The following is a 27,500-nucleotide window of genomic DNA, read 5'->3' as shown; positions in this document are numbered from 1 at the left end:
CTGAATATTAGCAGGTTTGGGCCTTGTTAGTACATGGATGGGAGACTGCCTGGGAATACCAGGTGCTTTAAACTTTTTGGATATTTTTCATGAATTATATAATAATCTTGCAAAAAAAAGAGTCAATAGCCGATCTCTGAATATTAGCAGGTTTGGGCCTTGTTAGTACATGGATGGGAGACTGCCTGGGAATACCAGGTGCTTTAAACTTTGTGGATATTTTTCATAAATTATATAATAATCTTGCAAAAAAAAAGAGTCAATGGCCGATCTCTGAATATTAGCAGGTTTGGGCCTTGTTAGTACATGGATGGGAGACTGCCTGGGAATACCAGGTGCTTTAAACTTCATGGATATTTTTCACGAATTATATAAATAATCTTGCAAAAAAAAAGAGTCAATGCAAGATCTCTGCATATTAGCAGGTTTAGGTCTGGTTAGTTCTTGGATGGGAGACCGTCTCGAAATACCAGGTGCTGTAAGCTTTTTGGAAAATTTTCACTTAGTATAGAACAATTTTGCCAAAACATGGCCGATCTCTGAATATTAGCAGGTTTGGGCCTGGTTAGTACATGGATGGGAGACTGCCTGGGAATACCAGGTGCTTTAAACTTTGTGGATATTTTTCATGAATTATATAATAATCTTGCAAAAAAAAAGAGTCAATGGCCGATCTCTGAATATTAGCAGGTTTGGGCCTTGTTAGTACATGGATGGGAGACTGCCTGGGAATACCAGGTGCTTTAAACTTTTTGGATATTTTTCACGAATTATATAATAATCTTGCAAAAAAAAAAAAAAAAAAAAAAAGAGTCAATGCCAGATCTCTGAATCTTAGCAGGTTTAGGTCTGGTTAGTACTTGGATGAGAGACCGCCTAGGAATACCAGGCGTTTTAAGCTTTTGGGTTTTCTTTCCTACTTATATAATGTACTGGCCAGTAGACTGGCTGAACTTTAAATAGCCCTCTCTTCGGAGCAGTCTTCGCTTACGGCCATACCAACCTGGCTATGCCTTATCTCGTCTGATCTCGGAAGCTAAGCAGGTTTGGGCCTGGTTAGTACTTGGATGGGAGACCGCCTGGGAATACCAGGTGCTGTAAGCTATTTGGATATTTTTCACTTAGTATAGAACAATTTTGCCAAAACATAGAGTCAATGGCCGATCTCTGCATATTAGCAGGTTTGTGCCTTGTTAGTACATGGATGGGAGACTGCCTGGGAATATCAGGTGCTTTAAACTTTTTGGATATTTTTCACAAATTATATAATAATCTTGCAAAAAAAAGAGTCAATAGCCGATCTCTGAATATTAGCAGGTTTGGGCCTTGTTAGTACATGGATGGGAGACTGCCTGGGAATACCAGGTGCTTTAAACTTTTTGGATATTTTTCACGAATTATATAATAATCTTGCAAAAAAAAAAGAGTCAATGCCAGATCTCTGCATATTAGCAGGTTTAGGTCTGGTTAGTACTTGGATGGGAGACCGCCTTGAAATACCAGGTGCTGTAAGCTTTTTGGAAAATTTTCACTTAGTATAGAACAATTTTGCCAAAACATGGCCGTTCTCTGAATGTTAGCAGGTTTGGGCCTGGTTAGCACATGGATGGGAGACTGCCTGGGAATACCAGGTGCTTTAAACTTTGTGGATATTTTTCATAAATTATATAATAATCTTGCAAAAAAAAAGAGTCAATGGCCGATCTCTGAATATTAGCAGGTTTGGGCCTTGTTAGTACATGGATGGGAGACTGCCTGGGAATACCAGGTGCTTTAAACTTTTTGGATATTTTTCATAAATTATATAATAATCTTGCAAAAAAAAAGAGTCAATGGCCGATCTCTGAATATTAGCAGGTTTGGGCCTTGTTAGTAGATGGATGGGAGACTGCCTGGGAATACCAGGTGCTTTAAACTTTTTGGATATTTTTCACGAATTATATAATAATCTTGCAAACAAAAAAAAAAAAAAAAAAAAAAAGAGTCAATGCCAGATCTCTGAATCTTAGCAGGTTTAGGTCTGGTTAGTACTTGGATGAGAGACCGCCTAGGAATACCAGGCGTTTTAAGCTTTTGGGTTTTCTTTCCTACTTATAAAATGTACTGGCCAGTAGATTGGCTGAACTTTAAATAGCCCTCTCTTCGGAGCAGTCTTCGCTTACGGCCGTACCAACCTGGCTATGCCAGATCTCGTCTGATCTCGGAAGCTAAGCAGGTTTGGGCCTGGTTAGTACTTGGATTGGAGACCGCCTGGGAATACCAGGTGCTGTAAACTTTTTGGAAATTTTTCACTTAGTGTAGAACAATTTTGCCAAAACATAGAGTCAATGGCCGATCTCTGCATATTAGCAGGTTTGGGCCTTGTTAGTACATGGATGGGAGACTGCCTGGGAATACCAGGTGCTTTAAACTTCATGGATATTTTTCACGAATTATATAAATAATCTTGCAAAAAAAAAGAGTCAATGCAAGATCTCTGCATATTAGCAGGTTTGGGCCTTGTTAGTACATGGATGGGAGACTGCCTGGGAATACCAGGTGCTTTAAACTTTGTGGATATTTTTCATGAATTATATAATAATCTTGCAAAAAAAAAAAAGAGTCAATGGCCGATCTCTGAATATTAGGAGGTTTGGGCCTTGTTAGTACATGGATTGGAGACTGCCTGGGAATACCAGGTGCTTTAAACTTTTTGGATATTTTTCATGAATTATATAATAATCTTGCAAAAAAAAGAGTCAATGGCCGATCTCTGAATATTAGCAGGTTTGGGCCTTGTTAGTACATGGATGGGAGACTGCCTGGGAATACCAGGTGCTTTAAACTTTGTGGATTTTTCATGAATTATATATTAATCTTGCAAAAAAAAAAAGAGTCAATGGCCGATCTCTGAATATTAGCAGGTTTGGGCCTTGTTAGTACATGGATGGGAGACTGCCTGGGAATACCAGGTGCTTTAAACTTTGTGGATATTTTTCATTAATTATATATTAATCTTGCAAAAAAAAAAAAGAGTCAATGGCCGATCTCTGAATATTAGCAGGTTTGGGCCTTGTTAGTAGATGGATGGGAGACTGCCTGGGAATACCAGGTGCTTTAAACTTTTTGGATATTTTTCAAGAATTATATAATAATCTTGCAAAAAAAAAAAAAAAAAAAAAAAAAAAAAGAGTCAATGCCAGATCTCTGAATCTTAGCAGGTTTAGGTCTGGTTAGTACTTGGATGAGAGACCGCCTAGGAATACCAGGCGTTTTAAGCTTTTGGGTTTTCTTTCCTACTTATAAAATATACTGGCCAGTAGATTGGCTGAACTTTAAATAGCCCTCTCTTCGGAGCAGTCTTCGCTTACGGCCGTACCAACCTGGCTATGCCAGATCTCGTCTGATCTCGGAAGCTAAGCAGGTTTGGGCCTGGTTAGTACTTGGATGGGAGACCGCCTGGGAATACCAGGTGCTGTAAACTTTTTGGAAAATTTTTCACTTAGTGTAGAACAATTTTGCCAAAACATAGAGTCAATGGCCGATCTCTGAATATTAGCAGGTTTGGGCCTTGTTAGTACATGGATGGGAGACTGCCTGGGAATACCAGGTGCTTTAAACTTTGTGGATATTTTTCATGAATTATATATTAATCTTGCAAAAAAAAAAGAGTCAATGGCCGGTCTCTGAATATTAGCAGGTTTGGGCCTTGTTAGTAGATGGATGGGAGACTGCCTGGGAATACCAGGTGCTTTAAACTTTTTGGATATTTTTCATGAATTATATAATAATCTTGCAAAAAAAAGAGTCAATAGCCGATCTCTGAATATTAGCAGGTTTGGGCCTTGTTAGTACATGGATGGGAGACTGCCTGGGAATACCAGGTGCTTTAAACTTTGTGGATATTTTTCATAAATTATATAATAATCTTGCAAAAAAAAAGAGTCAATGGCCGATCTCTGAATATTAGCAGGTTTGTGCCTTGTTAGTACATGGATGGGAGACTGCCTGGGAATATCAGGTGCTTTAAACTTTTTGGATATTTTTCACAAATTATATAATAATCTTGCAAAAAAAAGAGTCAATAGCCGATCTCTGAATATTAGCAGGTTTGGGCCTTGTTAGTACATGGATGGGAGACTGCCTGGGAATACCAGGTGCTTTAAACTTTTTGGATATTTTTCACGAATTATATAATAATCTTGCAAAAAAAAAAGAGTCAATGCCAGATCTCTGCATATTAGCAGGTTTAGGTCTGGTTAGTACTTGGATGGGAGACCGCCTTGAAATACCAGGTGCTGTAAGCTTTTTGGAAAATTTTCACTTAGTATAGAACAATTTTGCCAAAACATGGCCGTTCTCTGAATGTTAGCAGGTTTGGGCCTGGTTAGCACATGGATGGGAGACTGCCTGGGAATACCAGGTGCTTTAAACTTTGTGGATATTTTTCATAAATTATATAATAATCTTGCAAAAAAAAAGAGTCAATGGCCGATCTCTGAATATTAGCAGGTTTGGGCCTTGTTAGTACATGGATGGGAGACTGCCTGGGAATACCAGGTGCTTTAAACTTTTTGGATATTTTTCATAAATTATATAATAATCTTGCAAAAAAAAAGAGTCAATGGCCGATCTCTGAATATTAGCAGGTTTGGGCCTTGTTAGTAGATGGATGGGAGACTGCCTGGGAATACCAGGTGCTTTAAACTTTTTGGATATTTTTCACGAATTATATAATAATCTTGCAAACAAAAAAAAAACAAAAAAAAAAAAGAGTCAATGCCAGATCTCTGAATCTTAGCAGGTTTAGGTCTGGTTAGTACTTGGATGAGAGACCGCCTAGGAATACCAGGCGTTTTAAGCTTTTGGGTTTTCTTTCCTACTTATAAAATGTACTGGCCAGTAGATTGGCTGAACTTTAAATAGCCCTCTCTTCGGAGCAGTCTTCGCTTACGGCCGTACCAACCTGGCTATGCCAGATCTCGTCTGATCTCGGAAGCTAAGCAGGTTTGGGCCTGGTTAGTACTTGGATGGGAGACCGCCTGGGAATACCAGGTGCTGTAAACTTTTTGGAAATTTTTCACTTAGTGTAGAACAATTTTGCCAAAACATAGAGTCAATGGCCGATCTCTGCATATTAGCAGGTTTGGGCCTTGTTAGTACATGGATGGGAGACTGCCTGGGAATACCAGGTGCTTTAAACTTCATGGATATTTTTCACGAATTATATAAATAATCTTGCAAAAAAAAAGAGTCAATGCAAGATCTCTGCATATTAGCAGGTTTGGGCCTTGTTAGTACATGGATGGGAGACTGCCTGGGAATACCAGGTGCTTTAAACTTTGTGGATATTTTTCATGAATTATATAATAATCTTGCAAAAAAAAAAAGAGTCAATGGCCGATCTCTGAATATTAGGAGGTTTGGGCCTTGTTAGTACATGGATTGGAGACTGCCTGGGAATACCAGGTGCTTTAAACTTTTTGGATATTTTTCATGAATTATATAATAATCTTGCAAAAAAAAGAGTCAATGGCCGATCTCTGAATATTAGCAGGTTTGGGCCTTGTTAGTACATGGATGGGAGACTGCCTGGGAATACCAGGTGCTTTAAACTTTGTGGATATTTTTCATGAATTATATATTAATCTTGCAAAAAAAAAAAAGAGTCAATGGCCGATCTCTGAATATTAGCAGGTTTGGGCCTTGTTAGTACATGGATGGGAGACTGCCTGGGAATACCAGGTGCTTTAAACTTTGTGGATATTTTTCATTAATTATATATTAATCTTGCAAAAAAAAAAAGAGTCAATGGCCGATATCTGAATATTAGCAGGTTTGGGCCTTGTTAGTAGATGGATGGGAGACTGCCTGGGAATACCAGGTGCTTTAAACTTTTTGGATATTTTTCACGAATTATATAATAATCTTGCAAAAAAAAAAAAAAAAAAAAAGAGTCAATGCCAGATCTCTGAATCTTAGCAGGTTTAGGTCTGGTTAGTACTTGGATGAGAGACCGCCTAGGAATACCAGGCGTTTTAAGCTTTTGGGTTTTCTTTCCTACTTATAAAATATACTGGCCAGTAGATTGGCTGAACTTTAAATAGCCCTCTCTTCGGAGCAGTCTTCGCTTACGGCCGTACCAACCTGGCTATGCCAGATCTCGTCTGATCTCGGAAGCTAAGCAGGTTTGGGCCTGGTTAGTACTTGGATGGGAGACCGCCTGGGAATACCAGGTGCTGTAAACTTTTTGGAAATTTTTCACTTAGTGTAGAACAATTTTGCCAAAACATAGAGTCAATGGCCGATCTCTGAATATTAGCAGGTTTGGGCCTTGTTAGTACATGGATGGGAGACTGCCTGGGAATACCAGGTGCTTTAAACTTTGTGGATATTTTTCATGAATTATATATTAATCTTGCAAAAAAAAAAAGAGTCAATGGCCGGTCTCTGAATATTAGCAGGTTTGGGCCTTGTTAGTAGATGGATGGGAGACTGCCTGGGAATACCAGGTGCTTTAAACTTTTTGGATATTTTTCATGAATTATATAATAATCTTGCAAAAAAAAGAGTCAATAGCCGATCTCTGAATATTAGCAGGTTTGGGCCTTGTTAGTACATGGATGGGAGACTGCCTGGGAATACCAGGTGCTTTAAACTTTGTGGATATTTTTCATAAATTATATAATAATCTTGCAAAAAAAAAGAGTCAATGGCCGATCTCTGAATATTAGCAGGTTTGGGCCTTGTTAGTACATGGATGGGAGACTGCCTGGGAATACCAGGTGCTTTAAACTTCATGGATATTTTTCACGAATTATATGAATAATCTTGCAAAAAAAAAGAGTCAATGCAAGATCTCTGCATATTAGCAGGTTTAGGTCTGGTTAGTTCTTGGATGGGAGACCGTCTCGAAATACCAGGTGCTGTAAGCTTTTTGGAAAATTTTCACTTAGTATAGAACAATTTTGCCAAAACATGGCCGATCTCTGAATATTAGCAGGTTTGGGCCTTGTTAGTACATGGATGGGAGACTGCCTGGGAATACCAGGTGCTTTAAACTTTTTGGATATTTTTCACGAATTATATAATAATCTTGCAAACAAAAAAAAAACAAAAAAAAAAAGAGTCAATGCCAGATCTCTGAATCTTAGCAGGTTTAAGTCTGGTTAGTACTTGGATGAGAGACCGCCTAGGAATACCAGGCGTTTTAAGCTTTTGGGTTTTCTTTCCTACTTATAAAATGTACTGGCCAGTAGATTGGCTGAACTTTAAATAGCCCTCTCTTCGGAGCAGTCTTCGCTTACGGCCGTACCAACCTGGCTATGCCAGATCTCGTCTGATCTCGGAAGCTAAGCAGGTTTGGGCCTGGTTAGTACTTGGATGGGAGACCGCCTGGGAATACCAGGTGCTGTAAACTTTTTGGAAATTTTTCACTTAGTGTAGAACAATTTTGCCAAAACATAGAGTCAATGGCCGATCTCTGCATATTAGCAGGTTTGGGCCTTGTTAGTACATGGATGGGAGACTGCCTGGGAATACCAGGTGCTTTAAACTTCATGGATATTTTTCACGAATTATATAAATAATCTTGCAAAAAAAAAGAGTCAATGCAAGATCTCTGCATATTAGCAGGTTTAGGTCTGGTTAGTTCTTGGATGGGAGACTGTCTCGAAATACCAGGTGCTGTAAGCTTTTTGGAAAATTTTCACTTAGTATAGAACAATTTTGCCAAAACATGGCCGATCTCTGAATATTAGCAGGTTTGGGCCTGGTTAGTACATGGATGGGAGACTGCCTGGGAATACCAGGTGCTTTAAACTTTGTGGATATTTTTCATGAATTATATAATAATCTTGCAAAAAAAGAGTCAATGGCCGATCTCTGAATATTAGCAGGTTTGGGCCTTGTTAGTACATGGATGGGAGACTGCCTGGGAATACCAGGTGCTTTAAACTTTGTGGATATTTTTCATGAATTATATTTTAATCTTGCAAAAAAAAAATGAGTCAATGGCCGATCTCTGAATATTAGCAGGTTTGGGCCTTGTTAGTACATGGATGGGAGACTGCCTGGGAATACCAGGTGCTTTAAACTTTGTGGATAGTTTTTCATTAATTATATATTAATCTTGCAAAAAAAAAAAGAGTCAATGGCCGATCTCTGAATATTAGCAGGTTTGGGCCTTGTTAGTAGATGGATGGGAGACTGCCTGGGAATACCAGGTGCTTTAAACTTTTTGGATATTTTTCACGAATTATATAATAATCTTGCAAAAAAAAAAAAAAAAAAAAAAAAAAAAAGAGTCAATGCCAGATCTCTGAATCTTAGCAGGTTTAGGTCTGGTTAGTACTTGGATGGGAGACCGCCTTGAAATACCAGGTGCTGTAAGCTTTTTGGAAAATTTTCACTTAGTATAGAACAATTTTGCCAAAACATGGCCGTTCTCTGAATGTTAGCAGGTTTGGGCCTGGTTAGCACATGGATGGGAGACTGCCTGGGAATACCAGGTGCTTTAAACTTTGTGGATATTTTTCATAAATTATATAATAATCTTGCAAAAAAAAAAGAGTCAATGGCCGATCTCTGAATATTAGCAGGTTTGGGCCTTGTTAGTACATGGATGGGAGACTGCCTGGGAATACCAGGTGCTTTAAACTTTTTGGATATTTTTCATAAATTATATAATAATCTTGCAAAAAAAAAAGAGTCAATGGCCGATCTCTGAATATTAGCAGGTTTGGGCCTTGTTAGTAGATGGATGGGAGACTGCCTGGGAATACCAGGTGCTTTAAACTTTTTGGATATTTTTCACGAATTATATAATAATCTTGCAAACAAAAAAAAAACAAAAAAAAAAAAGAGTCAATGCCAGATCTCTGAATCTTAGCAGGTTTAGGTCTGGTTAGTACTTGGATGAGAGACCGCCTAGGAATACCAGGCGTTTTAAGCTTTTGGGTTTTCTTTCCTACTTATAAAATGTACTGGCCAGTAGATTGGCTGAACTTTAAATAGCCCTCTCTTCGGAGCAGTCTTCGCTTACGGCCGTACCAACCTGGCTATGCCAGATCTCGTCTGATCTCGGAAGCTAAGCAGGTTTGGGCCTGGTTAGTACTTGGATGGGAGACCGCCTGGGAATACCAGGTGCTGTAAACTTTTTGGAAATTTTTCACTTAGTGTAGAACAATTTTGCCAAAACATAGAGTCAATGGCCGATCTCTGCATATTAGCAGGTTTGGGCCTTGTTAGTACATGGATGGGAGACTGCCTGGGAATACCAGGTGCTTTAAACTTCATGGATATTTTTCACGAATTATATAAATAATCTTGCAAAAAAAAAGAGTCAATGCAAGATCTCTGCATATTAGCAGGTTTGGGCCTTGTTAGTACATGGATGGGAGACTGCCTGGGAATACCAGGTGCTTTAAACTTTGTGGATATTTTTCATGAATTATATAATAATCTTGCAAAAAAAAAAAGAGTCAATGGCCGATCTCTGAATATTAGGAGGTTTGGGCCTTGTTAGTACATGGATTGGAGACTGCCTGGGAATACCAGGTGCTTTAAACTTTTTGGATATTTTTCATGAATTATATAATAATCTTGCAAAAAAAAGAGTCAATGGCCGATCTCTGAATATTAGCAGGTTTGGGCCTTGTTAGTACATGGATGGGAGACTGCCTGGGAATACCAGGTGCTTTAAACTTTGTGGATATTTTTCATGAATTATATATTAATCTTGCAAAAAAAAAAAAGAGTCAATGGCCGATCTCTGAATATTAGCAGGTTTGGGCCTTGTTAGTACATGGATGGGAGACTGCCTGGGAATACCAGGTGCTTTAAACTTTGTGGATATTTTTCATTAATTATATATTAATCTTGCAAAAAAAAAAAGAGTCAATGGCCGATCTCTGAATATTAGCAGGTTTGGGCCTTGTTAGTAGATGGATGGGAGACTGCCTGGGAATACCAGGTGCTTTAAACTTTTTGGATATTTTTCACGAATTATATAATAATCTTGCAAAAAAAAAAAAAAAAAGAGTCAATGCCAGATCTCTGAATCTTAGCAGGTTTAGGTCTGGTTAGTACTTGGATGAGAGACCGCCTAGGAATACCAGGCGTTTTAAGCTTTTGGGTTTTCTTTCCTACTTATAAAATATACTGGCCAGTAGATTGGCTGAACTTTAAATAGCCCTCTCTTCGGAGCAGTCTTCGCTTACGGCCGTACCAACCTGGCTATGCCAGATCTCGTCTGATCTCGGAAGCTAAGCAGGTTTGGGCCTGGTTAGTACTTGGATGGGAGACCGCCTGGGAATACCAGGTGCTGTAAACTTTTTGGAAATTTTTCACTTAGTGTAGAACAATTTTGCCAAAACATAGAGTCAATGGCCGATCTCTGAATATTAGCAGGTTTGGGCCTTGTTAGTACATGGATGGGAGACTGCCTGGGAATACCAGGTGCTTTAAACTTTGTGGATATTTTTCATGAATTATATATTAATCTTGCAAAAAAAAAAAGAGTCAATGGCCGGTCTCTGAATATTAGCAGGTTTGGGCCTTGTTAGTAGATGGATGGGAGACTGCCTGGGAATACCAGGTGCTTTAAACTTTTTGGATATTTTTCATGAATTATATAATAATCTTGCAAAAAAAAGAGTCAATAGCCGATCTCTGAATATTAGCAGGTTTGGGCCTTGTTAGTACATGGATGGGAGACTGCCTGGGAATACCAGGTGCTTTAAACTTTGTGGATATTTTTCATAAATTATATAATAATCTTGCAAAAAAAAAGAGTCAATGGCCGATCTCTGAATATTAGCAGGTTTGGGCCTTGTTAGTACATGGATGGGAGACTGCCTGGGAATACCAGGTGCTTTAAACTTCATGGATATTTTTCACGAATTATATAAATAATCTTGCAAAAAAAAAGAGTCAATGCAAGATCTCTGCATATTAGCAGGTTTAGGTCTGGTTAGTTCTTGGATGGGAGACCGTCTCGAAATACCAGGTGCTGTAAGCTTTTTGGAAAATTTTCACTTAGTATAGAACAATTTTGCCAAAACATGGCCGATCTCTGAATATTAGCAGGTTTGGGCCTGGTTAGTACATGGATGGGAGACTGCCTGGGAATACCAGGTGCTTTAAACTTTGTGGATATTTTTCATGAATTATATAATAATCTTGCAAAAAAAAAGAGTCAATGGCCGATCTCTGAATATTAGCAGGTTTGGGCCTTGTTAGTACATGGATGGGAGACTGCCTGGGAATACCAGGTGCTTTAAACTTTTTGGATATTTTTCACGAATTATATAATAATCTTGCAAAAAAAAAAAAAAAAAAAGAGTCAATGCCAGATCTCTGAATCTTAGCAGGTTTAGGTCTGGTTAGTACTTGGATGAGAGACCGCCTAGGAATACCAGGCGTTTTAAGCTTTTGGGTTTTCTTTCCTACTTATAAAATATACTGGCCAGTAGATTGGCTGAACTTTAAATAGCCCTCTCTTCGGAGCAGTCTTCGCTTACGGCCGTACCAACCTGGCTATGCCAGATCTCGTCTGATCTCGGAAGCTAAGCAGGTTTGGGCCTGGTTAGTACTTGGATGGGAGACCGCCTGGGAATACCAGGTGCTGTAAACTTTTTGGAAATTTTTCACTTAGTGTAGAACAATTTTGCCAAAACATAGAGTCAATGGCCGATCTCTGAATATTAGCAGGTTTGGGCCTTGTTAGTACATGGATGGGAGACTGCCTGGGAATACCAGGTGCTTTAAACTTTGTGGATATTTTTCATGAATTATATATTAATCTTGCAAAAAAAAAAAGAGTCAATGGCCGGTCTCTGAATATTAGCAGGTTTGGGCCTTGTTAGTAGATGGATGGGAGACTGCCTGGGAATACCAGGTGCTTTAAACTTTTTGGATATTTTTCATGAATTATATAATAATCTTGCAAAAAAAAGAGTCAATAGCCGATCTCTGAATATTAGCAGGTTTGGGCCTTGTTAGTACATGGATGGGAGACTGCCTGGGAATACCAGGTGCTTTAAACTTTGTGGATATTTTTCATAAATTATATAATAATCTTGCAAAAAAAAAGAGTCAATGGCCGATCTCTGAATATTAGCAGGTTTGGGCCTTGTTAGTACATGGATGGGAGACTGCCTGGGAATACCAGGTGCTTTAAACTTCATGGATATTTTTCACGAATTATATAAATAATCTTGCAAAAAAAAAGAGTCAATGCAAGATCTCTGCATATTAGCAGGTTTAGGTCTGGTTAGTTCTTGGATGGGAGACCGTCTCGAAATACCAGGTGCTGTAAGCTTTTTGGAAAATTTTCACTTAGTATAGAACAATTTTGCCAAAACATGGCCGATCTCTGAATATTAGCAGGTTTGGGCCTGGTTAGTACATGGATGGGAGACTGCCTGGGAATACCAGGTGCTTTAAACTTTGTGGATATTTTTCATGAATTATATAATAATCTTGCAAAAAAAAAGAGTCAATGGCCGATCTCTGAATATTAGCAGGTTTGGGCCTTGTTAGTACATGGATGGGAGACTGCCTGGGAATACCAGGTGCTTTAAACTTTTTGGATATTTTTCACGAATTATATAATAATCTTGCAAAAAAAAAAAAAAAAAAAGAGTCAATGCCAGATCTCTGAATCTTAGCAGGTTTAGGTCTGGTTAGTACTTGGATGAGAGACCGCCTAGGAATACCAGGCGTTTTAAGCTTTTGGGTTTTCTTTCCTACTTATAAAATATACTGGCCAGTAGATTGGCTGAACTTTAAATAGCCCTCTCTTCGGAGCAGTCTTCGCTTACGGCTGTACCAACCTGGCTATGCCAGATCTCGTCTGATCTCGGAAGCTAAGCAGGTTTGGGCCTGGTTAGTACTTGGATGGGAGACCGCCTGGGAATACCAGGTGCTGTAAACTTTTTGGAAATTTTTCACTTAGTGTAGAACAATTTTGCCAAAACATAGAGTCAATGGCCGATCTCTGAATATTAGCAGGTTTGGGCCTTGTTAGTACATGGATGGGAGACTGCCTGGGAATACCAGGTGCTTTAAACTTTGTGGATATTTTTCATGAATTATATATTAATCTTGCAAAAAAAAAAAGAGTCAATGGCCGGTCTCTGAATATTAGCAGGTTTGGGCCTTGTTAGTAGATGGATGGGAGACTGCCTGGGAATACCAGGTGCTTTAAACTTTTTGGATATTTTTCATGAATTATATAATAATCTTGCAAAAAAAAGAGTCAATAGCCGATCTCTGAATATTAGCAGGTTTGGGCCTTGTTAGTACATGGATGGGAGACTGCCTGGGAATACCAGGTGCTTTAAACTTTGTGGATATTTTTCATAAATTATATAATAATCTTGCAAAAAAAAAGAGTCAATGGCCGATCTCTGAATATTAGCAGGTTTGGGCCTTGTTAGTACATGGATGGGAGACTGCCTGGGAATACCAGGTGCTTTAAACTTCATGGATATTTTTCACGAATTATATAAATAATCTTGCAAAAAAAAAGAGTCAATGCAAGATCTCTGCATATTAGCAGGTTTAGGTCTGGTTAGTTCTTGGATGGGAGACCGTCTCGAAATACCAGGTGCTGTAAGCTTTTTGGAAAATTTTCACTTAGTATAGAACAATTTTGCCAAAACATGGCCGATCTCTGAATATTAGCAGGTTTGGGCCTGGTTAGTACATGGATGGGAGACTGCCTGGGAATACCAGGTGCTTTAAACTTTGTGGATATTTTTCATGAATTATATAATAATCTTGCAAAAAAAAAGAGTCAATGGCCGATCTCTGAATATTAGCAGGTTTGGGCCTTGTTAGTACATGGATGGGAGACTGCCTGGGAATACCAGGTGCTTTAAACTTTTTGGATATTTTTCACGAATTATATAATAATCTTGCAAACAAAAAAAAAAACAAAAAAAAAAAAAGAGTCAATGCCAGATCTCTGAATCTTAGCAGGTTTAGGTCTGGTTAGTACTTGGATGAGAGACCGCCTAGGAATACCAGGCGTTTTAAGCTTTTGGGTTTTCTTTCCTACTTATAAAATGTACTGGCCAGTAGATTGGCTGAACTTTAAATAGCCCTCTCTTCGGAGCAGTCTTCGCTTACGGCCGTACCAACCTGGCTATGCCAGATCTCGTCTGATCTCGGAAGCTAAGCAGGTTTGGGCCTGGTTAGTACTTGGATGGGAGACCGCCTGGGAATACCAGGTGCTGTAAACTTTTTGGAAATTTTTCACTTAGTGTAGAACAATTTTGCCAAAACATAGAGTCAATGGCCGATCTCTGCATATTAGCAGGTTTGGGCCTTGTTAGTACATGGATGGGAGACTGCCTGGGAATACCAGGTGCTTTAAACTTCATGGATATTTTTCACGAATTATATAAATAATCTTGCAAAAAAAAGAGTCAATGCAAGATCTCTGCATATTAGCAGGTTTGGGCCTTGTTAGTAGATGGATGGGAGACTGCCTGGGAATACCAGGTGCTTTAAACTTTTTGGATATTTTTCATGAATTATATAATAATCTTGCAAAAAAAAGAGTCAATAGCCGATCTCTGAATATTAGCAGGTTTGGGCCTTGTTAGTACATGGATGGGAGACTGCCTGGGAATACCAGGTGCTTTAAACTTTGTGGATATTTTTCATAAATTATATAATAATCTTGCAAAAAAAAAGAGTCAATGGCCGATCTCTGAATATTAGCAGGTTTGGGCCTTGTTAGTACATGGATGGGAGACTGCCTGGGAATACCAGGTGCTTTAAACTTCATGGATATTTTTCACGAATTATATAAATAATCTTGCAAAAAAAAAGAGTCAATGCAAGATCTCTGCATATTAGCAGGTTTAGGTCTGGTTAGTTCTTGGATGGGAGACCGTCTCGAAATACCAGGTGCTGTAAGCTTTTTGGAAAATTTTCACTTAGTATAGAACAATTTTGCCAAAACATGGCCGATCTCTGAATATTAGCAGGTTTGGGCCTGGTTAGTACATGGATGGGAGACTGCCTGGGAATACCAGGTGCTTTAAACTTTGTGGATATTTTTCATGAATTATATAATAATCTTGCAAAAAAAAAGAGTCAATGGCCGATCTCTGAATATTAGCAGGTTTGGGCCTTGTTAGTACATGGATGGGAGACTGCCTGGGAATACCAGGTGCTTTAAACTTTTTGGATATTTTTCACGAATTATATAATAATCTTGCAAACAAAAAAAAAACAAAAAAAAAAAAGAGTCAATGCCAGATCTCTGAATCTTAGCAGGTTTAGGTCTGGTTAGTACTTGGATGAGAGACCGCCAAGGAATACCAGGCGTTTTAAGCTTTTGGGTTTTCTTTCCTACTTATAAAATGTACTGGCCAGTAGATTGGCTGAACTTTAAATAGCCCTCTCTTCGGAGCAGTCTCCGCTTACGGCCGTACCAACCTGGCTATGCCAGATCTCGTCTGATCTCGGAAGCTAAGCAGGTTTGGGCCTGGTTAGTACTTGGATGGGAGACCGCCTGGGAATACCAGGTGCTGTAAACTTTTTGGAAATTTTTCACTTAGTGTAGAACAATTTTGCCAAAACATAGAGTCAATGGCCGATCTCTGCATATTAGCAGGTTTGGGCCTTGTTAGTACATGGATGGGAGACTGCCTGGGAATACCAGGTGCTTTAAACTTCATGGATATTTTTCACGAATTATATAAATAATCTTGCAAAAAAAAAGAGTCAATGCAAGATCTCTGCATATTAGCAGGTTTGGGCCTTGTTAGTACATGGATGGGAGACTGCCTGGGAATACCAGGTGCTTTAAACTTTGTGGATATTTTTCATGAATTATATAATAATCTTGCAAAAAAAAAAATAGTCAATGGCCGATCTCTGAATATTAGGAGGTTTGGGCCTTGTTAGTACATGGATTGGAGACTGCCTGGGAATACCAGGTGCTTTAAACTTTTTGGATATTTTTCATGAATTATATAATAATCTTGCAAAAAAAAGAGTCAATGGCCGATCTCTGAATATTAGCAGGTTTGGGCCTTGTTAGTACATGGATGGGAGACTGCCTGGGAATACCAGGTGCTTTAAACTTTGTGGATATTTTTCATGAATTATATATTAATCTTGCAAAAAAAAAAAGAGTCAATGGCCGATCTCTGAATATTAGCAGGTTTGGGCCTTGTTAGTACATGGATGGGAGACTGCCTGGGAATACCAGGTGCTTTAAACTTTGTGGATAGTTTTTCATTAATTATATATTAATCTTGCAAAAAAAAAAAGAGTCAATGGCCGATCTCTGAATATTAGCAGGTTTGGGCCTTGTTAGTAGATGGATGGGAGACTGCCTGGGAATACCAGGTGCTTTAAACTTTTTGGATATTTTTCACGAATTATATAATAATCTTGCAAAAAAAAAAACAAAAAAAAAAAAAAAAGAGTCAATGCCAGATCTCTGAATCTTAGCAGGTTTAGGTCTGGTTAGTACTTGGATGAGAGACCGCCTAGGAATACCAGGCGTTTTAAGCTTTTGGGTTTTCTTTCCTACTTATAAAATATACTGGCCAGTAGATTGGCTGAACTTTAAATAGCCCTCTCTTCGGAGCAGTCTTCGCTTACGGCCGTACCAACCTGGCTATGCCAGATCTCGTCTGATCTCGGAAGCTAAGCAGGTTTGGGCCTGGTTAGTACTTGGATGGGAGACCGCCTGGGAATACCAGGTGCTGTAAACTTTTTGGAAATTTTTCACTTAGTGTAGAACAATTTTGCCAAAACATAGAGTCAATGGCCGATCTCTGAATATTAGCAGGTTTGGGCCTTGTTAGTACATGGATGGGAGACTGCCTGGGAATACCAGGTGCTTTAAACTTTGTGGATATTTTTCATGAATTATATATTAATCTTGCAAAAAAAAAAAGAGTCAATGGCCGGTCTCTGAATATTAGCAGGTTTGGGCCTTGTTAGTAGATGGATGGGAGACTGCCTGGGAATACCAGGTGCTTTAAACTTTTTGGATATTTTTCACGAATTATATAATAATCTTGCAAAAAAAAAAAAAAGAGTCAATGCCAGATCTCTGAATCTTAGCAGGTTTAGGTCTGGTTAGTACTTGGATGAGAGACTGCCTAGGAATACCAGGCGTTTTAAGCTTTTGGGTTTTCTTTCCTACTTATATAATGTACTGGCCAGTAGATTGGCTGAACTTTAAATAGCCCTCTCTTCGGAGCAGTCTTCGCTTACGGCCGTACCAACCTGGCTATGCCAGATCTCGTCTGATCTCGGAAGCTAAGCAGGTTTGGGCCTGGTTAGTACTTGGATGGGAGACCGCCTGGGAATACCAGGTGCTGTAAACTTTTTGGAAATTTTTCACTTAGTGTAGAACAATTTTGCCAAAACATAGAGTCAATGGCCGATCTCTGAATATTAGCAGGTTTGGGCCTTGTTAGTACATGGATGGGAGACTGCCTGGGAATACCAGGTGCTTTAAACTTTGTGGATATTTTTCATGAATTATATATTAATCTTGCAAAAAAAAAAGAGTCAATGGCCGGTCTCTGAATATTAGCAGGTTTGGGCCTTGTTAGTAGATGGATGGGAGACTGCCTGGGAATACCAGGTGCTTTAAACTTTTTGGATATTTTTCATGAATTATATAATAATCTTGCAAAAAAAAGAGTCAATAGCCGATCTCTGAATATTAGCAGGTTTGGGCCTTGTTAGTACATGGATGGGAGACTGCCTGGGAATACCAGGTGCTTTAAACTTTGTGGATATTTTTCATAAATTATATAATAATCTTGCAAAAAAAAAGAGTCAATGGCCGATCTCTGAATATTAGCAGGTTTGGGCCTTGTTAGTACATGGATGGGAGACTGCCTGGGAATACCAGGTGCTTTAAACTTCATGGATATTTTTCACGAATTATATGAATAATCTTGCAAAAAAAAAGAGTCAATGCAAGATCTCTGCATATTAGCAGGTTTAGGTCTGGTTAGTTCTTGGATGGGAGACCGTCTCGAAATACCAGGTGCTGTAAGCTTTTTGGAAAATTTTCACTTAGTATAGAACAATTTTGCCAAAACATGGCCGATCTCTGAATATTAGCAGGTTTGGGCCTGGTTAGTACATGGATGGGAGACTGCCTGGGAATACCAGGTGCTTTAAACTTTGTGGATATTTTTCATGAATTATATAATAATCTTGCAAAAAAAAAGAGTCAATGGCCGATCTCTGAATATTAGCAGGTTTGGGCCTTGTTAGTACATGGATGGGAGACTGCCTGGGAATACCAGGTGCTTTAAACTTTTTGGATATTTTTCACGAATTATATAATAATCTTGCAAACAAAAAAAAAACAAAAAAAAAAAAGAGTCAATGCCAGATCTCTGAATCTTAGCAGGTTTAAGTCTGGTTAGTACTTGGATGAGAGACCGCCTAGGAATACCAGGCGTTTTAAGCTTTTGGGTTTTCTTTCCTACTTATAAAATGTACTGGCCAGTAGATTGGCTGAACTTTAAATAGCCCTCTCTTCGGAGCAGTCTTCGCTTACGGCCGTACCAACCTGGCTATGCCAGATCTCGTCTGATCTCGGAAGCTAAGCAGGTTTGGGCCTGGTTAGTACTTGGATGGGAGACCGCCTGGCAATACCAGGTGCTGTAAACTTTTTGGAAATTTTTCACTTAGTGTAGAACAATTTTGCCAAAACATAGAGTCAATGGCCGATCTCTGCATATTAGCAGGTTTGGGCCTTGTTAGTACATGGATGGGAGACTGCCTGGGAATACCAGGTGCTTTAAACTTCATGGATATTTTTCACGAATTATATAAATAATCTTGCAAAAAAAAGAGTCAATGCAAGATCTCTGCATATTAGCAGGTTTGGGCCTTGTTAGTACATGGATGGGAGACTGCCTGGGAATACCAGGTGCTTTAAACTTTGTGGATATTTTTCATGAATTATATAATAATCTTGCAAAAAAAAAAAAGAGTCAATGGCCGATCTCTGAATATTAGGAGGTTTGGGCCTTGTTAGTACATGGATTGGAGACTGCCTGGGAATACCAGGTGCTTTAAACTTTTTGGATATTTTTCATGAATTATATAATAATCTTGCAAAAAAAAGAGTCAATGGCCGATCTCTGAATATTAGCAGGTTTGGGCCTTGTTAGTACATGGATGGGAGACTGCCTGGGAATACCAGGTGCTTTAAACTTTGTGGATATTTTTCATGAATTATATTTTAATCTTGCAAAAAAAAAATGAGTCAATGGCCGATCTCTGAATATTAGCAGGTTTGGGCCTTGTTAGTACATGGATGGGAGACTGCCTGGGAATACCAGGTGCTTTAAACTTTGTGGATAGTTTTTCATTAATTATATATTAATCTTGCAAAAAAAAAAAGAGTCAATGGCCGATCTCTGAATATTAGCAGGTTTGGGCCTTGTTAGTAGATGGATGGGAGACTGCCTGGGAATACCAGGTGCTTTAAACTTTTTGGATATTTTTCACGAATTATATAATAATCTTGCAAAAAAAAAAAAAAAAAAAAAAAAAAAAAAGAGTCAATGCCAGATCTCTGAATCTTAGCAGGTTTAGGTCTGGTTAGTACTTGGATGGGAGACCGCCTTGAAATACCAGGTGCTGTAAGCTTTTTGGAAAATTTTCACTTAGTATAGAACAATTTTGCCAAAACATGGCCGTTCTCTGAATGTTAGCAGGTTTGGGCCTGGTTAGCACATGGATGGGAGACTGCCTGGGAATACCAGGTGCTTTAAACTTTGTGGATATTTTTCATAAATTATATAATAATCTTGCAAAAAAAAAAGAGTCAATGGCCGATCTCTGAATATTAGCAGGTTTGGGCCTTGTTAGTACATGGATGGGAGACTGCCTGGGAATACCAGGTGCTTTAAACTTTTTGGATATTTTTCATAAATTATATAATAATCTTGCAAAAAAAAAGAGTCAATGGCCGATCTCTGAATATTAGCAGGTTTGGGCCTTGTTAGTAGATGGATGGGAGACTGCCTGGGAATACCAGGTGCTTTAAACTTTTTGGATATTTTTCACGAATTATATAATAATCTTGCAAACAAAAAAAAAACAAAAAAAAAAAGAGTCAATGCCAGATCTCTGAATCTTAGCAGGTTTAGGTCTGGTTAGTACTTGGATGAGAGACCGCCTAGGAATACCAGGCGTTTTAAGCTTTTGGGTTTTCTTTCCTACTTATAAAATGTACTGGCCAGTAGATTGGCTGAACTTTAAATAGCCCTCTCTTCGGAGCAGTCTTCGCTTACGGCCGTACCAACCTGGCTATGCCAGATCTCGTCTGATCTCGGAAGCTAAGCAGGTTTGGGCCTGGTTAGTACTTGGATGGGAGACCGCCTGGGAATACCAGGTGCTGTAAACTTTTTGGAAATTTTTCACTTAGTGTAGAACAATTTTGCCAAAACATAGAGTCAATGGCCGATCTCTGCATATTAGCAGGTTTGGGCCTTGTTAGTACATGGATGGGAGACTGCCTGGGAATACCAGGTGCTTTAAACTTCATGGATATTTTTCACGAATTATATAAATAATCTTGCAAAAAAAAAGAGTCAATGCAAGATCTCTGCATATTAGCAGGTTTGGGCCTTGTTAGTACATGGATGGGAGACTGCCTGGGAATACCAGGTGCTTTAAACTTTGTGGATATTTTTCATGAATTATATAATAATCTTGCAAAAAAAAAAGAGTCAATGGCCGATCTCTGAATATTAGGAGGTTTGGGCCTTGTTAGTACATGGATTGGAGACTGCCTGGGAATACCAGGTGCTTTAAACTTTTTGGATATTTTTCATGAATTATATAATAATCTTGCAAAAAAAAGAGTCAATGGCCGATCTCTGAATATTAGCAGGTTTGGGCCTTGTTAGTACATGGATGGGAGACTGCCTGGGAATACCAGGTGCTTTAAACTTTGTGGATATTTTTCATGAATTATATATTAATCTTGCAAAAAAAAAAAAGAGTCAATGGCCGATCTCTGAATATTAGCAGGTTTGGGCCTTGTTAGTACATGGATGGGAGACTGCCTGGGAATACCAGGTGCTTTAAACTTTGTGGATATTTTTCATTAATTATATATTAATCTTGCAAAAAAAAAAAGAGTCAATGGCCGATCTCTGAATATTAGCAGGTTTGGGCCTTGTTAGTAGATGGATGGGAGACTGCCTGGGAATACCAGGTGCTTTAAACTTTTTGGATATTTTTCACGAATTATATAATAATCTTGCAAAAAAAAAAAAAAAAGAGTCAATGCCAGATCTCTGAATCTTAGCAGGTTTAGGTCTGGTTAGTACTTGGATGAGAGACCGCCTAGGAATACCAGGCGTTTTAAGCTTTTGGGTTTTCTTTCCTACTTATAAAATATACTGGCCAGTAGATTGGCTGAACTTTAAATAGCCCTCTCTTCGGAGCAGTCTTCGCTTACGGCCGTACCAACCTGGCTATGCCAGATCTCGTCTGATCTCGGAAGCTAAGCAGGTTTGGGCCTGGTTAGTACTTGGATGGGAGACCGCCTGGGAATACCAGGTGCTGTAAACTTTTTGGAAATTTTTCACTTAGTGTAGAACAATTTTGCCAAAACATAGAGTCAATGGCCGATCTCTGAATATTAGCAGGTTTGGGCCTTGTTAGTACATGGATGGGAGACTGCCTGGGAATACCAGGTGCTTTAAACTTTGTGGATATTTTTCATGAATTATATATTAATCTTGCAAAAAAAAAAAGAGTCAATGGCCGGTCTCTGAATATTAGCAGGTTTGGGCCTTGTTAGTAGATGGATGGGAGACTGCCTGGGAATACCAGGTGCTTTAAACTTTTTGGATATTTTTCATGAATTATATAATAATCTTGCAAAAAAAAGAGTCAATAGCCGATCTCTGAATATTAGCAGGTTTGGGCCTTGTTAGTACATGGATGGGAGACTGCCTGGGAATACCAGGTGCTTTAAACTTTGTGGATATTTTTCATAAATTATATAATAATCTTGCAAAAAAAAAGAGTCAATGGCCGATCTCTGAATATTAGCAGGTTTGGGCCTTGTTAGTACATGGATGGGAGACTGCCTGGGAATACCAGGTGCTTTAAACTTCATGGATATTTTTCACGAATTATATAAATAATCTTGCAAAAAAAAAGAGTCAATGCAAGATCTCTGCATATTAGCAGGTTTAGGTCTGGTTAGTTCTTGGATGGGAGACCGTCTCGAAATACCAGGTGCTGTAAGCTTTTTGGAAAATTTTCACTTAGTATAAAACAATTTTGCCAAAACATGGCCGATCTCTGAATATTAGCAGGTTTGGGCCTGGTTAGTACATGGATGGGAGACTGCCTGGGAATACCAGGTGCTTTAAACTTTGTGGATATTTTTCATGAATTATATAATAATCTTGCAAAAAAAAAGAGTCAATGGCCGATCTCTGAATATTAGCAGGTTTGGGCCTTGTTAGTACATGGATGGGAGACTGCCTGGGAATACCAGGTGCTTTAAACTTTTTGGATATTTTTCACGAATTATATAATAATCTTGCAAACAAAAAAAAACAAAAAAAAAAAAGAGTCAATGCCAGATCTCTGAACCTTAGCAGGTTTAGGTCTGGTTAGTACTTGGATGAGAGACCGCCAAGGAATACCAGGCGTTTTAAGCTTTTGGGTTTTCTTTCCTACTTATAAAATGTACTGGCCAGTAGATTGGCTGAACTTTAAATAGCCCTCTCTTCGGAGCAGTCTTCGCTTACGGCCGTACCAACCTGGCTATGCCAGATCTCGTCTGATCTCGGAAGCTAAGCAGGTTTGGGCCTGGTTAGTACTTGGATGGGAGACCGCCTGGGAATACCAGGTGCTGTAAACTTTTTGGAAATTTTTCACTTAGTGTAGAACAATTTTGCCAAAACATAGAGTCAATGGCCGATCTCTGCATATTAGCAGGTTTGGGGCCTTGTTAGTACATGGATGGGAGACTGCCTGGGAATACCAGGTGCTTTAAACTTCATGGATATTTTTCACGATTATATAAATAATCTTGCAAAAAAAAAGAGTCAATGCAAGATCTCTGCATATTAGCAGGTTTGGGCCTTGTTAGTACATGGATGGGAGACTGCCTGGGAATACCAGGTGCTTTAAACTTTGTGGATATTTTTCATGAATTATATAATAATCTTGCAAAAAAAAAAAATAGTCAATGGCCGATCTCTGAATATTAGGAGGTTTGGGCCTTGTTAGTACATGGATTGGAGACTGCCTGGGAATACCAGGTGCTTTAAACTTTTTGGATATTTTTCATGAATTATATAATAATCTTGCAAAAAAAAGAGTCAATGGCCGATCTCTGAATATTAGCAGGTTTGGGCCTTGTTAGTACATGGATGGGAGACTGCCTGGGAATACCAGGTGCTTTAAACTTTGTGGATATTTTTCATGAATTATATATTAATCTTGCAAAAAAAAAAAGAGTCAATGGCCGATCTCTGAATATTAGCAGGTTTGGGCCTTGTTAGTACATGGATGGGAGACTGCCTGGGAATACCAGGTGCTTTAAACTTTGTGGATAGTTTTTCATTAATTATATATTAATCTTGCAAAAAAAAAAAAGAGTCAATGGCCGATCTCTGAATATTAGCAGGTTTGGGCCTTGTTAGTAGATGGATGGGAGACTGCCTGGGAATACCAGGTGCTTTAAACTTTTTGGATATTTTTCACGAATTATATAATAATCTTGCAAAAAAAAAAACAAAAAAAAAAAAAAAAGAGTCAATGCCAGATCTCTGAATCTTAGCAGGTTTAGGTCTGGTTAGTACTTGGATGAGAGACCGCCTAGGAATACCAGGCGTTTTAAGCTTTTGGGTTTTCTTTCCTACTTATAAAATATACTGGCCAGTAGATTGGCTGAACTTTAAATAGCCCTCTCTTCGGAGCAGTCTTCGCTTACGGCCGTACCAACCTGGCTATGCCAGATCTCGTCTGATCTCGGAAGCTAAGCAGGTTTGGGCCTGGTTAGTACTTGGATGGGAGACCGCCTGGGAATACCAGGTGCTGTAAACTTTTTGGAAATTTTTCACTTAGTGTAGAACAATTTTGCCAAAACATAGAGTCAATGGCCGATCTCTGAATATTAGCAGGTTTGGGCCTTGTTAGTACATGGATGGGAGACTGCCTGGGAATACCAGGTGCTTTAAACTTTGTGGATATTTTTCATGAATTATATATTAATCTTGCAAAAAAAAAAAAGAGTCAATGGCCGGTCTCTGAATATTAGCAGGTTTGGGCCTTGTTAGTAGATGGATGGGAGACTGCCTGGGAATACCAGGTGCTTTAAACTTTTGGATATTTTTCACGAATTATATAATAATCTTGCAAAAAAAAAAAAAAAGAGTCAATGCCAGATCTCTGAATCTTAGCAGGTTTAGGTCTGGTTAGTACTTGGATGAGAGACTGCCTAGGAATACCAGGCGTTTTAAGCTTTTGGGTTTTCTTTCCTACTTATATAATGTACTGGCCAGTAGGATTGGCTGAACTTTAAATAGCCCTCTCTTCGGAGCAGTCTTCGCTTACGGCCATACCAACCTGGCTATGCCAGATCTCGTCTGATCTCGGAAGCTAAGCAGGTTGGGCCTGGTTAGTACTTGGATGGGAGACCGCCTGGGAATACCAGGTGCTGTAAACTTTTTGGAAATTTTTCACTTAGTGTAGAACAATTTTGCCAAACATAGAGTCAATGGCCGATCTCTGAATATTAGCAGGTTTGGGCCTTGTTAGTACATGGATGGGAGACTGCCTGGGAATACCAGGTGCTTTAAACTTTGTGGATATTTTTCATGAATTATATATTAATCTTGCAAAAAAAAAGAGTCAATGGCCGGTCTCTGAATATTAGCAGGTTTGGGCCTTGTTAGTAGATGGATGGGAGACTGCCTGGGAATACCAGGTGCTTTAAACTTTTTGGATATTTTTCATGAATTATATAATAATCTTGCAAAAAAAAGAGTCAATAGCCGATCTCTGAATATTAGCAGGTTTGGGCCTTGTTAGTACATGGATGGGAGACTGCCTGGGAATACCAGGTGCTTTAAACTTTGTGGATATTTTCATAAATTATATAATAATCTTGCCAAAAAAAAGAGTCAATGGCCGATCTCTGAATATTAGCAGGTTTGGGCCTTGTTAGTACATGGATGGGAGACTGCCTGGGAATACCAGGTGCTTTAAACTTCATGGATATTTTTCACGAATTATATGAATAATCTTGCAAAAAAAAGAGTCAATGCAAGATCTCTGCATATTACCAGGTTTAGGTCTGGTTAGTTCGTTGGATTGGGAGTTGACGTCTCCGGAAATACCATGGATGCTGCTAAGCTTTTTTGGAAAATTTTCCACTTAGTATAAGAACAATTTTTGGCAAAACATGGTCCGATCTCTGAATATTAGAAGGTTTGGGCGGCCTGGTTACGTACATGGATGGGAGACTCGCCTGGGAATACCAGGTGCTTTAAACTTTGTGGATATTTTTCATGAATTATATAATAATCTTGCAAAAAAAAAGAGTCAATGGCCGATCTCTGAATATTAGCAGGTTTGGGCCTTGTTAGTACATGGATGGGAGACTGCCTGGGAATACCAGGTGCTTTAAACTTTTTGGATATTTTTCACGAATTATATAATAATCTTGCAAACAAAAAAAAAAAAAAAAAAAAAGAGTCAATGCCAGATCTCTGAATCTTAGCAGGTTTAGGTCTGGTTAGTACTTGGATGAGAGACCGCCTAGGAATACCAGGCGTTTTAAGCTTTTGGGTTTTCTTTCCTACTTATAAAATGTACTGGCCAGTAGATTGGCTGAACTTTAAATAGCCCTCTCTTCGGAGCAGTCTTCGCTTACGGCCATACCAACCTGGCTATGCCGATCTCGTCTGATCTCGGAAGCTAAGCAGGTTTGGGCCTGGTTAGTACTTGGATGGGAGACCGCCTGGGAATACCAGGTGCTGTAAACTTTTTGGAATTTTTCACTTAGTATAGAACAATTTTGCCAAAACATAGAGTCAATGGCCGATCTCTGCATATTAGCAGGTTTGGGCCTTGTTAGTACATGGATGGGAGACTGCCTGGGAATACCAGGTGCTTTAAACTTTGTGGATATTTTTCACGAATTATATAATAATCTTGCAAAAAAAAGAGTCAATGCCGATCTCTGAATATTAGCAGGTTTGGGCCTTGTTAGTACATGGATGGGAGACTGCCTGGGAATACCAGGTGCTTTAAACTTTTTGGATATTTTTCACGATGATTATATAATAATCTTGCAAAAAAAAAAAAGTCAATGCCCGATCTCTGAATATTAGCAGGTTTAGGCCTGTTTAGTACATGGATGGGAGACTGCCTGGGAATACCAGGTGCTTTAAACTTTTGGATATTTTCATTGAATTATATAATAATCTTGCAAAAAAAAGAGTCAATGGCCGATCTCTGAATATTAGCAGGTTTGGGCCTTGTTAGTACATGGATGGGAGACTGCCTGGGAATACCAGGTGCTTTAAACTTGTGGATATTTTTCATGAATTATATAATAATCTTGCAAAAAAAAAGAGTCAATGGCCGATCTCTGAATATTAGCAGGTTTGGGCCTTGTTAGTACATGGATGGGAGACTGCCTGGGAATACCAGGTGCTTTAAACTTTGTGGATATTTTTTCATGAATTAATATTAATCTTGCAAAAAAAAAGAGTCAATGGCCGATCTCTGAATATTAGCAGGTTTGGGCCTTGTTAGTAGATGGATGGGAGACTGCCTGGGAATACCAGGTGCTTTAAACTTTTTGGATATTTTTCACGAATTATATAATAATCTTTGCAAAAAAAAAAAAAAGAGTCAATGCCAGATCTCTGAATCTTAGCAGGTTTAGGTCTGGTTAGTACTTGGATGAGAGACCGCCTAGGATACCAGGCGTTTTAAGCTTTTGGGTTTTCTTTCCTACTTATATAATGTACTGGCCAGTAGATTGGCTGAACTTTAAATAGCCCTCTCTTCGGAGCAGTCTTTCGCTTACGGCCGTACCAACCTGGCTATGCCAGATTCGTCTGATCTCGGAAGCTAAGCAGGTTTGGGCCTGGTTAGTACTTGGATGGGAGACCGCCTGGGAATACCAGGTGCTGTAAACTTTTTGGATATTTTTCACTTAGTTAGAACAATTTTGCCAAAACATAGAGTCAATGGCCGATCTCTGCATATTAGCAGGTTTGGGCCTTGTTAGTACATGGATGGGAGACTGCCTGGAATACCAGGTGCTTTAAAACTTTGTGGATATTTTTCATGAATAATATTAATCTTGCAAAAAAAAAAAAGTCAATGGCCGATCTCTGAATATTAGCAGGTTGGGCCTTGTTAGTACATGGATGGGAGACTGCCTGGGAATACCAGGTGCTTTAAACTTTTTGGATATTTTCCATGAATTATATAATAATCTTGCAAAAAAAAGA

At 38.9% G+C, this 27,500-nt stretch overlaps 21 non-coding genes and 1 pseudogene across 21 annotated transcripts; all 22 read left to right on the top strand.

Moving 5' to 3' along the window:
* The first annotated feature begins 985 nt into the window (after nt 1-985).
* On the top strand, nt 986-1,104 carry LOC113102710 (5S ribosomal RNA). Its single transcript, XR_003291095.1, has one exon. It is a non-coding gene; the product is annotated as a 5S ribosomal RNA (ribosomal RNA).
* Nucleotides 1,105-2,156: 1,052 nt separating this feature from the next.
* On the top strand, nt 2,157-2,275 carry LOC113102741 (5S ribosomal RNA). Its single transcript, XR_003291125.1, has one exon. It is a non-coding gene; the product is annotated as a 5S ribosomal RNA (ribosomal RNA).
* Nucleotides 2,276-3,344: 1,069 nt separating this feature from the next.
* Nucleotides 3,345-3,463, top strand: LOC113102729 (5S ribosomal RNA). The gene has a single exon (XR_003291113.1). It is a non-coding gene; the product is annotated as a 5S ribosomal RNA (ribosomal RNA).
* Nucleotides 3,464-4,927: 1,464 nt separating this feature from the next.
* Nucleotides 4,928-5,046, top strand: LOC113102728 (5S ribosomal RNA). Its single transcript, XR_003291112.1, has one exon. It is a non-coding gene; the product is annotated as a 5S ribosomal RNA (ribosomal RNA).
* Nucleotides 5,047-6,108: 1,062 nt separating this feature from the next.
* LOC113102726 (5S ribosomal RNA) lies at nt 6,109-6,227 on the top strand. Its single transcript, XR_003291111.1, has one exon. It is a non-coding gene; the product is annotated as a 5S ribosomal RNA (ribosomal RNA).
* A 1,053-nt stretch (nt 6,228-7,280) lies between these two features.
* On the top strand, nt 7,281-7,399 carry LOC113102725 (5S ribosomal RNA). The gene has a single exon (XR_003291110.1). It is a non-coding gene; the product is annotated as a 5S ribosomal RNA (ribosomal RNA).
* Nucleotides 7,400-9,016: 1,617 nt separating this feature from the next.
* On the top strand, nt 9,017-9,135 carry LOC113102724 (5S ribosomal RNA). The gene has a single exon (XR_003291109.1). It is a non-coding gene; the product is annotated as a 5S ribosomal RNA (ribosomal RNA).
* Nucleotides 9,136-10,193: 1,058 nt separating this feature from the next.
* On the top strand, nt 10,194-10,312 carry LOC113102723 (5S ribosomal RNA). The gene has a single exon (XR_003291108.1). It is a non-coding gene; the product is annotated as a 5S ribosomal RNA (ribosomal RNA).
* Nucleotides 10,313-11,495: 1,183 nt separating this feature from the next.
* Nucleotides 11,496-11,614, top strand: LOC113102722 (5S ribosomal RNA). Its single transcript, XR_003291107.1, has one exon. It is a non-coding gene; the product is annotated as a 5S ribosomal RNA (ribosomal RNA).
* Nucleotides 11,615-12,797: 1,183 nt separating this feature from the next.
* Nucleotides 12,798-12,916, top strand: LOC113102737 (5S ribosomal RNA). The gene has a single exon (XR_003291121.1). It is a non-coding gene; the product is annotated as a 5S ribosomal RNA (ribosomal RNA).
* Nucleotides 12,917-14,109: 1,193 nt separating this feature from the next.
* On the top strand, nt 14,110-14,228 carry LOC113102721 (5S ribosomal RNA). Its single transcript, XR_003291106.1, has one exon. It is a non-coding gene; the product is annotated as a 5S ribosomal RNA (ribosomal RNA).
* Nucleotides 14,229-15,417: 1,189 nt separating this feature from the next.
* Nucleotides 15,418-15,536, top strand: LOC113102719 (5S ribosomal RNA). The gene has a single exon (XR_003291104.1). It is a non-coding gene; the product is annotated as a 5S ribosomal RNA (ribosomal RNA).
* A 1,069-nt stretch (nt 15,537-16,605) lies between these two features.
* On the top strand, nt 16,606-16,724 carry LOC113102718 (5S ribosomal RNA). The gene has a single exon (XR_003291103.1). It is a non-coding gene; the product is annotated as a 5S ribosomal RNA (ribosomal RNA).
* A 502-nt stretch (nt 16,725-17,226) lies between these two features.
* Nucleotides 17,227-17,345, top strand: LOC113102717 (5S ribosomal RNA). The gene has a single exon (XR_003291102.1). It is a non-coding gene; the product is annotated as a 5S ribosomal RNA (ribosomal RNA).
* A 1,190-nt stretch (nt 17,346-18,535) lies between these two features.
* On the top strand, nt 18,536-18,654 carry LOC113102742 (5S ribosomal RNA). Its single transcript, XR_003291126.1, has one exon. It is a non-coding gene; the product is annotated as a 5S ribosomal RNA (ribosomal RNA).
* A 1,628-nt stretch (nt 18,655-20,282) lies between these two features.
* On the top strand, nt 20,283-20,401 carry LOC113102716 (5S ribosomal RNA). Its single transcript, XR_003291101.1, has one exon. It is a non-coding gene; the product is annotated as a 5S ribosomal RNA (ribosomal RNA).
* A 1,056-nt stretch (nt 20,402-21,457) lies between these two features.
* Nucleotides 21,458-21,576, top strand: LOC113102715 (5S ribosomal RNA). The gene has a single exon (XR_003291100.1). It is a non-coding gene; the product is annotated as a 5S ribosomal RNA (ribosomal RNA).
* Nucleotides 21,577-22,766: 1,190 nt separating this feature from the next.
* Nucleotides 22,767-22,885, top strand: LOC113102714 (5S ribosomal RNA). The gene has a single exon (XR_003291099.1). It is a non-coding gene; the product is annotated as a 5S ribosomal RNA (ribosomal RNA).
* Nucleotides 22,886-23,956: 1,071 nt separating this feature from the next.
* Nucleotides 23,957-24,075, top strand: LOC113102713 (5S ribosomal RNA). Its single transcript, XR_003291098.1, has one exon. It is a non-coding gene; the product is annotated as a 5S ribosomal RNA (ribosomal RNA).
* A 504-nt stretch (nt 24,076-24,579) lies between these two features.
* Nucleotides 24,580-24,697, top strand: LOC113102740 (5S ribosomal RNA). The gene has a single exon (XR_003291124.1). It is a non-coding gene; the product is annotated as a 5S ribosomal RNA (ribosomal RNA).
* Nucleotides 24,698-25,900: 1,203 nt separating this feature from the next.
* On the top strand, nt 25,901-26,018 carry LOC113102735 (5S ribosomal RNA). Its single transcript, XR_003291119.1, has one exon. It is a non-coding gene; the product is annotated as a 5S ribosomal RNA (ribosomal RNA).
* A 1,046-nt stretch (nt 26,019-27,064) lies between these two features.
* On the top strand, nt 27,065-27,182 carry LOC113102744 (uncharacterized; annotated as a pseudogene).
* The last annotated feature ends 318 nt before the right edge of the window (nt 27,183-27,500 follow it).

This window comes from Carassius auratus, unplaced genomic scaffold, assembly GCF_003368295.1.
Source record: "Carassius auratus strain Wakin unplaced genomic scaffold, ASM336829v1 scaf_tig00217748, whole genome shotgun sequence".
In the NCBI taxonomy this organism is placed as follows: Eukaryota; Metazoa; Chordata; class Actinopteri; order Cypriniformes; family Cyprinidae; genus Carassius; species Carassius auratus.
This window is presented reverse-complemented; position numbering and strand designations above follow the sequence as displayed.